We start from the raw sequence: 10,583 nt of genomic DNA on the forward strand, positions 1-10,583 counted from the left end.
GAATCTAATTGAATAAAAGCTCAAATTTATGAGAAGCAACACAACCGAGGGAGAGACTAGCAACAAAATGACAGTAATAGATGCTTGGGATTGGACTTTCTCCGATATACTAACATAACTTTAGGCCCTATCTTACCTGGCGTGGCTCAAATCCCGACAGTGTCTTTGCTGTTTCAAGACCGTCCAGCGGCGTCTTTTTCCTAAACTTCACCCTCACCTTGTCCTCATGTTGTCCTCATGTTGTCCTCATGTTGCCCTCATGTTGTCCTCATGTTGTCCTCATGTTGCCCTCATGTTGTCCTCATGTTGTCCTCATGTTGTCCTCATGTTGCCCTCATGTTGTCCTCATGTTGTCCTCATGTTGCCCTCATGTTGTCTTCATGTTGTCCTCATGTTGTCCTCATGTTGCCCTCATGTTGTCCTCATGTTGTCCTCATGTTGCCCTCATGTTGCCCTCATGTTGCCCTCATGTTGTCCTCATGTTGTCCCCATGTTGTCCTCATGTTGTCCTCATGTTGTCCTCATGTTGTCCTCATGTTGTCCCCATGTTGTCCTCATGTTGTCCTCATGTTTTCCTATATCAATGTTCTTTTTAATTCCCCAAAATAACATGATTAAGTCCACCCAACGCTCTTTGCCAAGTACACATCTCTACTTTCATTAATTTTGGGTCTTATTCAATTTTATAGCATTTGAAAACAAATTGAAGTAATTTCCTATAAATTAGGTTTAATGACCATAAATTCCAAAGATAACTGTAAAACTAAAGTTAATAAGTTAGTGTTACGTAGTGTTGAAAACGTCAAAAAAGGGACAAACATTGAAAAAAGTGTTGAAAAAAAGGGACAAAAACGTAGGAATTGTTGATTAAAAAGCGTCAACAAAGTGCTGATTTTGGTGGCTTGACTAGTCGTATCTGGCGAGCTGTTTTCCTTCTAACCCTAGTTCCCAGGGAGCAGATTTGCAGAGGTCTGGTGACGCGTAGCCACCCATCAGAGCACAAATGTTTATCTCACGCTACGCCTCGGGCCAGCTGATCCCAGATCTGTTGCTGTGCTGTCAAACAGCTGCTGCTGGAGGCTCCGCTGTTGTCTACTCAGCTTCAATTGTCACCCATTGACTCCCATCTCCCCCAGCTGTCGCTGCCAAGTGTTCAAACCAGCATGGAGGTCTTGTTTCAAGGACTACAACCACCCCTAAGGGGGTCAACATGTTGTTAAATCCACCCCCCGAGAGCCCTGATTCCTGTCATTCAGAGACGACACGTGGAGCCTTAATTACCTTCTCACCCCGACGTGAAGCTTCCTCGTCTTTTGGATCTTCACTTTTAGTTAAAGATCTTTACGGCGGGGCAGGATCTGCTGCTCTGACTTAATCTGGCTCATTGATTGTTCCTTAAAAGGCTCTGAGGACGTGCCAATGGGGAGAAACCCAGCCCTCGCTGCTCTGATCCCAAAAACATCCTCTTTATCGACCAACTTTAAAGACACGTGGAGACTGTTTTTCATCTTTTAAAGGTAAAAGAAACCCACAAACCTTCACGTCGCTAACCAGTGAAGTGTTTCAGGAACACACCTACAAACACACGCACTAATCATCAGTGCATGTCTAGATTATTATATTTATTTGGGATTATTATATGTATAAACGCATGCATGAATGTAATTCTAAATCAGGTGTCAAACTCAGTTTCTAAGGGCCACACTGGAAAGTTGAGAAGAGCCAGATATGTGGAGTTTATTGACATTATTTTATTTAAGAGAAAAAGTCAAATATTTGGACTGTATTATATCACCTCATCTACTCTAGTCTTCTCACTTACATTTGGGCCTCATGAAGCCCCCAAAAATTTGCATAAAAATTCCTCGGCCAGCAACAAATGTGTTGAAAAAAGCACCAGAAAAATTGGAAAAAGGCAGAAATAAGCAAAAAAAAGGTCGACACGCCGCGAGGAGGCAAAAGCAACACAGGACGAGAAAAAAGCACCGAACGAACACACTGGAAAAAGGGCGACAAACACTGTGGACAAAAACTCATGTTAGCCCTCATGGTATGCCCTCGTTGTCCACCATGTTGTCTCCATGTTGTCCTCATGTATTCCTCATTTATGCCCCTTGTGTCCCATTGTCCTCATGTGTGTCCATCATGTCCCATGTTGTCCTACATGTTGTCCTCAGTGTGTCCCCATGTTGTACCTCATGTTTCTCCATGTTGTCTATCCAGTTGTCCTCATGTGGCTTCAATGAGTTACAACCCTGTTTTGGCTCCGCCGTTGTTCTCATGTTTTCCCGCATGTATGTCACATGTTGTCCATCATCATGTGTCTCCAGGGTGCTCATGTGCCCCACAGTGTTGTCCTCATGTTAGTCCCATGTTGTCCTTTCCATGTGGGAAACCATGTTTCGCCCCCTGTCTTCACTGGTTGTTTCGCTCATAGTTGCCCTCATTTGTCTCCTCCACCTTGTCCGCTCATGTATGTCTTTCATTGGCCACCCATGGTGTTGTCCTCATGTGGGCGCATGGTTTGCCCAAGGTACCCAAGGGATGGGCCGCCTGTAGGGCCTAGAGGAGGGGGCATACATGGGTGGGTGTACCTCATGTTGATCTACAGAGTCCCTCATGTTGTCCTCATGGTAGGGTGATCGCAGGGGGGCACTCAATGGTTGTCCCGCATGCATTGTCCGCATGTTTCGCCAAAGTATGTCCGACAGGTTGTCCGTCAGGGCCACCCAGGGGGCCTCATGTTGGTCCGCAATGGTTGTCCACCTAGGGTATACCCCATGAAGGCTGGCCGGCAGTGAGTCGCCAATTTGTCTCCAGGTGGGCCGCATGGGTCGGGCAGGGTGCCCGCGCAGGTGTCGCTCATGGTGACACTCATGTTGCCGCGCCATGTAGCCCCAGTGGAGAACCATCACAGCAGATGGTCCGCAATGAGGGCCACGTGGGGGGGACCCATGTTTCCTCAGGGGTTCGTCCTCATGGTGATCCTCAGAGAGGGGCCCCTCATGACTTGGCCGCAATGTGGTCGCCATGTTAGTACTCCATGATAGGGCCCCAGGGGGGGCATGCATGGGGCGCTCAATGGATGTCCGCAATGTGGGCCTCATGGGGGGCCCAAGCACACTTGGGGGGCCCACATGTGCCCACACAGTTGGGGCCTCATAGTTGCTCCCTGGGGGCCGCACTGATAGGCCCCCGAGTGGGCCTCAGAGTGGTCCCTCGATGGGTCAACCAGCAGGTTAGGCGTCAGGGTGCCCCAGGTTGTCTCTCAGGTGGCCGCAAAAGTGTGGAGCACGAGCAGGTTGGGCTCCCATGGGGCCGCAGAGGGGGCCAGCATGTGGGCTGTCATGGTGCCCACCAGGGGGGGACCTCAGGTGGCCCCCTCAGGTTAAGCCACTCTGTTGTCTCCATGTTTGTCCCATGTACTGCCGCCACACATGTTGTGTACCCACAGGGTGCGCGGCTCATGTGTGCACTCAGGGAGCGCCATGGGTTGTCACTCAGGGAGGGTACCGCAATGCTTTGCCCCAATGTGCCCCCAATGTTTGTCCTCAATTATTTTCCTCCCATGTTTCCATCAGGGTTGTCCCTCAGTATGCCCTCCTGTCTGCCATCACTCGTTGTCCTCCATGTGGCCCCTACAAGAGGGGGCCCCTCGATGGTCCTCACTAGGGCCTACAGGAAGGGGCCGAACATGTGTGTCCTGATGTTGTCCCTCAATGGTTCTCAATGGGGACCCTCAGGTGAGCCTCAACAGACGTGGTGCACTGAATAGTGATCCTACAACGGGGCCCGCATGGAGTCCCTCATGGGGGCGACGCATGGTGCCCCATGTGGTGCTCCAGCAAGGAAGGTGGCCCCCAATTGGAGGGCCATGGCGTCCGCACGTGGCACGCGGGGGCGGCAGAGGTTCCCCGCCTGTGGCCCCGGTTGGCGGCAGGGGGGGCCCCAATGATATGTGTCACCCAAGGGTGGGCCGCAGTGAGGACCCGATAAGCAATGTACTCTCGTGTATGAAGGACAGGCACCCAAAAATTACATAGAGGAGGCGCAACCGCGCGATTGGCCAAGGACAAGCGCGACGGGGCAGTAATGGGGGGGCCGGAAGTCCGAGTTTTAGCATAGGGGAAAACAAAGGGAAGGGGGGGGATGACAATACGGGAGTGACCTGACAAAGGGGCCACTAGGCAGGCGGTCGATATAGAGCAGCAAACGCACAGATCCGGGAAGGCGTACACTAGGCTAAAGGAAGGACGAAGTGGCGGCTTGGCAACGAGACAGTAGTGTAACAAGGGCAGATAAGAGGGGGGAGGGACACCAGAAAAAAAGTCCACAAGATACCGGTAAAACACGCGACAGGGTAAGAAGCTGACGTTATGGAGTGGGTTAACGGGCAAAACGGGTCAAACATTGTAAAAAGAGTACGAATGATCTTGAAGTCAAAAAGCGTCAACAAAGTGCTGATTTTCGCTGATTTTGACGGGAAGACAACACGAGGGTTAACTAGTTCCAAAAATAACTGTAAAACAAAAGTAAATAAACAAACATTTAAAGGAAAAAAAGCATCCAAAGTGTTGAAAAAAGGGACAAAAATGTACGAAAAAGTTAAAAATGTCAATAAAAAGCAAAAGTGTTGATTATAAATTTTGACAAGAGACAACACGAGGGTTAAAGCATCAGGACCAGTTGGAGGGAGGGAGGGAAGGAGGAAGGGAGGAAGGAAGGGAGGAAGAGAGGAAGGGAGGAAGGGAGGAAGGAAGGGAGGAAGGAAGGGAGGAAGGGTTCCTCTGGATTCCTCCACTCCGTGTCTTTGTTTACTGCTTCTCAGCTGGTGAGTGATGTCTGTGTGACTTGAAGCATGCGCTGACTCAGTTCCCACTCCACCACCCTGCACCCCCAAAACCACCCGGTGTGTGAGTCGTGCCGCCAGGTTCTGTCATGTGATGTGGGAGCTCTGCTATCCAGGGGACTTCCTGACCCTCGGTGGCGTTTTCAGAATCAAACCCAGACCTTCCGAGTGCATGTTGAAGACAGTGCAGTTCAGGTCGGTCAGTGGGAGACACACACACACACACACACACACACACACACACACACACACACACACACGGGACAGTGTTGAGTCTGGGGAAGTGCTGATAGCTGTCTCTTGTTTCAGGGACTGTGGCGCAGAGAAACGAGCCCGGCCGAAGAGCCTCGGACCCACAATGGGTGAGTAAAATTTAAATATGACGAATGTAACACCTGTCACATTGTGTTTTTTAAAGATTTGTTTGGGGTAATTCAGACAGACAGATAGATAGATAGATAGATAGATAGATAGATAGATAGATAGATAGACCAGGACATAAGGACCACATCATGTCAATAAGGGTCCTCACAACTACACTAAAACAACATAGTCGTGTGTGTGTGTGTGTGTGTGTGTGTGTGTGTGTGTGTGGGTGGTGTGTGTGTGTGTGTGGTGTGTGTGGTGGTGTGTTTGCAAGGTTGTACCAGTGTCATTCAATCAGTGTTGTGTAATATTTGCACGCGGCCTCCACCAAGATACTTCTACCTGTAGAGAGCTTTTTAATAATATTTAATGTGCCCACAATTTTTTGAGGAACCGTCAGAAATCTGTGCTCGGCCAAAAGCCGTCTTGATTACCCCCCCCCCCCCCACCCCTCCCCCGGGATTTGGCACCCCCACGCCCTTGGCAAGGCATTTAAAGGAATATAAAACACCAACTATTGTACAAATCCCTCCTGTCCGTAGGTTTCTGGGAACGCTCCCGGCCTTTCAGAGACGCTAGGTTTGGCTTTGAGACGTCTCTGGAAGTGTTTCAGCTCGTGTGTGTGTGTGTGTGTGTGTGTGTGTGTGTGTGTGTGTGTGTGTATATATCTAGGTTTAATAGGGTTTTAATGAGGCGAGGGTTGATCGGGACGTCTCAGAGCAGCTGCTGTGTTTACATTTCGGCTCTGCAATTGAACTATTTTCAAATGTACGTGTGTATATAGATTTATGGTGCATTTGACATATGAAATACATTTATGAGCATTTAGCATATAGCCTTCTGAACAGGGGTCTTTAAAGTTTTTGGGGCCAACGACCCCTTAGCTAAAAAAGAGACCGAGACTACATTAGTATAACATAGTCGTAGTATAACATACTGTTATACTGCAGTATAACAATTGCATATTAAACTGGCCAGATGGATGAAAATTGAAGTATGGATAATAATTCATATATTATTTATACATCATTTTTTAATGGGAAACATGTGGAAGGCACAGTACATCATTAAGCTTAACCCTTGTCTTGTCTTCCTGTTAACCATGAACTTTTTTTTTTTTTTTTGCAGCTTTTCCAATTTTTTTGCCGCTTTTTCTGATTTATTTCTCACTTTTTGCAGCTTTTGCCGCTTTAAAAAAAAACCTGAGCTGGTTTAATAACAGGTTTTACACTTATTCTTAGAATTCATAGTCAACAAACCTCATTTATGTCAAATTATACATACAGTTTTAGTTAAAATGTTAATGTGTAAATTTAAATGTTTTGTTTTTGCACGAATAGTCCAATTCATCTTCACTTTTTTCAACACCTTTTCACATTTTAATCACTCTTATTGACATTTGTGTCTTTTTACACACTTTTTTAATGTTCTTTTACCAGTTGTTTTTCCTCCAAATGCTATAAAATTGACATAAAACACCCAAATTCAGTGAAAGTAGTGAACTGATTATTTATTTAACGTGTGAGGAGCGTAGTCGGGAACCATCCACGTGACTTTTTTGGACAATGTCTCTGAAAGAAACCCATATTTCTGATATAGAAACATTTTCTAAAAGGGGTCAAATTTGACCCAAAGACACCAGGAGGGTCAAAAGATCTGGTTTTGATTTGTGTTTCCATTTTTCTTTTTCCATCTGTGCAGATTTCTCGTGTGAGGAGACGAGTAACGGCCCCCTGGTGCAGATGCACAGCCTCAGAGAGTTTGAACAGGTAGGAACATGTGCTCAGACACACGGTGCGTGCTTTCTGGTGAAGTTTGGGAGTTTCATGCCGGCTGAGTGTTGCTGGGAAAAGGCGTGTGGAAGTGAGTCTGCAGCAGGTAGTCAGCGTGGCGCCGCCCAGGCTTGTCTCCGCCCCGGGGTGATCTCTACCAGGGGGGGGGGGGGTTGGGAAGATGATGTGGCAACTGCAACTCTGCTTGAGTCAAATCCGAATCGGAATCAGCTCTGTTTGCGTAGTGGAGCGTAGTGCAACGGATGCTGGGATGAATAGTATTATTAGTGTTATTCTATTACAATATGAACAGTATGAAAAGTTCTGAAATAGGAAATGACAATGATGAATAATCAACAAATAATAAGTGAGATATGAGCATGATGAATGATGAATAATACTAAATAAGTGGAATAATAAGTGGAACCAGTGACCAGGTGCTGTAGAGACCGTGTTACTGGGTTATGGACCCAAACTGGACCTGACACCGTGGGTCAGACGTCAGCTGTTCATCAGAGAGACGGCTTGTGGGTAGAAACTGATGCTGAGTCTGCTGGTTTTGGCGTACAGGGCTCTGTAGCGCCCCCCAGAGGGACTCTCCTTCTCTACATGCTGATTGGTTGAGTTGCAGCTGTGAGCAGTCGAGTGTTTTTTTACACGTTTCACACCATTTATCACAAATCCTTCTTTAAATATTCACTGCTGCAGCGTTTGTAGATGCTCCAACGTCCGTTTCCCACCTTTGATACAGCCTAGATGTCCTTTTATTTCAGGCTTTTGTAACCTCACGCATTATGGAAATCATGCCTGAGCTTTGTTTTGATGTTTGATGTCAGTTTTTTTTTTTCTTGTTGCATGGTTACAGATTCCTTTGAACTTGTGACACTAACAGCACACACACGTACCCAGGGAGGAGAGATTCTTGCACTGAAAACAGCTCACAAACTCACAAGTTGGCACATTTCAAGCACTGTGACTATCTCACAAAAGAAAGTCTGACACTGGCAGCCCCACAGCGCACTATCACAGTAGGGTTCAAAAGTTTGGGCCCCCCCCCCCAGGTAAAAATGTGTATTAATGTGCATAAAGAAGCCAAGAAAAGATGGAAAAATCTCCAAAAGGCATCAAATGACCGATTAGACATTTGCATAATAAGTCACAAAAAGTTAGATTTTATTTCCATCATTTACACTTTCAAAATAACAGAAAACACAAAAATGGCGTCTGCAAAAGGTTTTGGCCCCCTGCAGAGTTAATACCTTGTACCCCCCCCCCCCCCCCCCCCCCCCCCCACTTGGACTCTTCTTGTAGTCACCAAGAGTCTTTAAGTCTTGTTTGAGGTCTCTTCGTCCATTCTTTCTTCCAAAAGTCTTCCATCTTTTCTTGGCTTCTTTATCGTGTTGGGCGTATAGGTCCCGGCACCGGGATTTATCTTCGCCGTTTTTCGGAAGTGCTGACTTCCGTCATAAATTGCAAGCATTAAACCGTCATAAACACGCTCAAGTCATACATCGTTAGAAAGCTTAAAGTCTCATGATTCCATCGAGCCCACACACAAGCAATAAGGTGACTCACAACGGTTACAATCATGTTCTGAAGTACAGCAAGACAGACATATTCGAGTCTAAATTGAGTGTGCTTTCCTACCTGTCTGCTCGTGTCTTTAATCACAGCGGTGAAAGATCGCCGAAAACGTGGTATTCCTCCTTCGTAAACATGTAAAACTATTAGAATATCCAAGCCTTGTAATCCATAATTATCTGGTCCCCTCACAATCTTGTAGTTTCTGGCCAAGTTTCGACATTCAAAAATCTAGGTAGTGCATCATTTCTCGGTTTTGATGGCGTGTAACTTTTTCCCTGTGCGCGCTAGAAATCATGTCGACACATCATTGTAATCTGTGGTGCCAGCACGTTCGAATGAACCTGGTTGCCAACCAATAGCATGATTCTATCAAAAGATACACTCAAACTAAACCAACCCTATCGTTCAGCTCCCATTGGGCCTCGTGGAAAGAATGACAGTTGAAGCCACCAATTAGAAGGACCTAACATAAACTGGCATCGCTGTGTAGCATTAAAAGACAGTGAATGGTACCAGACATGGCCACAAAACCATCCCTGAGTTCACTCCAGCTGTCGGAAAGCCAAAATACAGGCTGTCTTATGGCATTTCCCCTTTCATCAAATTATGATTACTTATCCTATAAATCTATGTATCTACTTATTTAGGAATGTGTGTGAGTGATGTGGATGTGTTTTTGTATTTCAGAAGTTATGTATTTAGCACTTTTTGGCTTTTTTAGAAATAAGAAATTAGACAAACGCACAGACATACTGTAAAAAACATTCATATAAAATCATTTTAAAGCAATTTTTCTTCTGGATTTTTTCTGTTCAAAGTTGAGACATTGGCTAGGTACTATTTTAGTATATGCATTGAATATGCTTACAGTAGTGATTTTTATAATTTTTTAGATGATTTACTTGGACGGAAATAGAAATTCTGTGTTCTAACTCGGTAGCTCTGTTCAAATAAGGCCCTAGTGTCACAATGCCACTAGAACAACAAGCTGAGAGTGTTAGCTTCACAAAGACGAAACTCAGGTCACTCACAGAGTCCAAAGCATGTGGAAACTGCAGCAATGTTTAGGGTAAAAATTTAGGCGAGAAAATCATATATTTTCCAGTGTGCTTCAAGAGGTTATGCACATTAATACATATTTTTACCTGGGGGGCCCAAACTGCCCAAACTGCCCCGCTGTGACCCCTGCATCCTGGACGGATCTCACAACTGAAACTCTGTGTGAGTCTTATGTCTCTATTTATTACATACTGTAATCCTCTTTCTCCCGTTATGTACGCACTGACATGGAGGTTTTTGCAGCTCAAGGTTTCTCTTCATTTGCCCCTGGCGCTGATACACATCATTAAATATCAAGTATCTAACACTGAATCCCTAACATCTGATCTCCATATTTCCTTCATACAGTAATACAGCTGCACAGTGCACCTTTACAGATCTATATTCAAAGCCTTGAAACTCTTACCGTACGTCCACATCGCCACCGACTTGAGCATCTAAAGTTACCGGAAGTCATTCATTTTCAATGGATTTTTAGTCTGGATCACTAGGTTAGTCTGGGTCACTAGGTTAGTCTGGGTCACTAGGTTAGTCTGGGTCACTTGGTTAGTCTGGGTCACTGGGTTAGTCTGGGTCACTTGGTTAGTCTGGGTCACTTGGTTAGTCTGGGTCATGGTTAGTCGGGTCTGGTTAGTCTGGGCAGGGTTAGTTGGGTCACTAGGTTAGTCTGGGTCACTGGGTTAGTCTGGGTCACTTGGTTAGTCTGGGTCACTGGGTTAGTCTGGGTCACTAGGTTAGTCTGGGTCACTGGGTTAGTCTGGGTCACTTGGTTAGTCTGGGTCACTTGGTTAGTCTGGGTCACTGGGTTAGTCTGGGTCACTTGGTTAGTCTGGGTCACTGGGTTAGTCTGGGTCACTTGGTTAGTCTGGGTCACTGGGTTAGTCTGGGTCACGGTTAGTCTGGGTCACTGGGTTAGTCTGGGTCACTGGGTTAGTCTGGGTCACTAGGTTAGT

The sequence above is a fragment of the Etheostoma spectabile genome, chromosome 9 (assembly GCF_008692095.1).
Source record: "Etheostoma spectabile isolate EspeVRDwgs_2016 chromosome 9, UIUC_Espe_1.0, whole genome shotgun sequence".
NCBI lineage: Eukaryota > Metazoa > Chordata > Actinopteri > Perciformes > Percidae > Etheostoma > Etheostoma spectabile.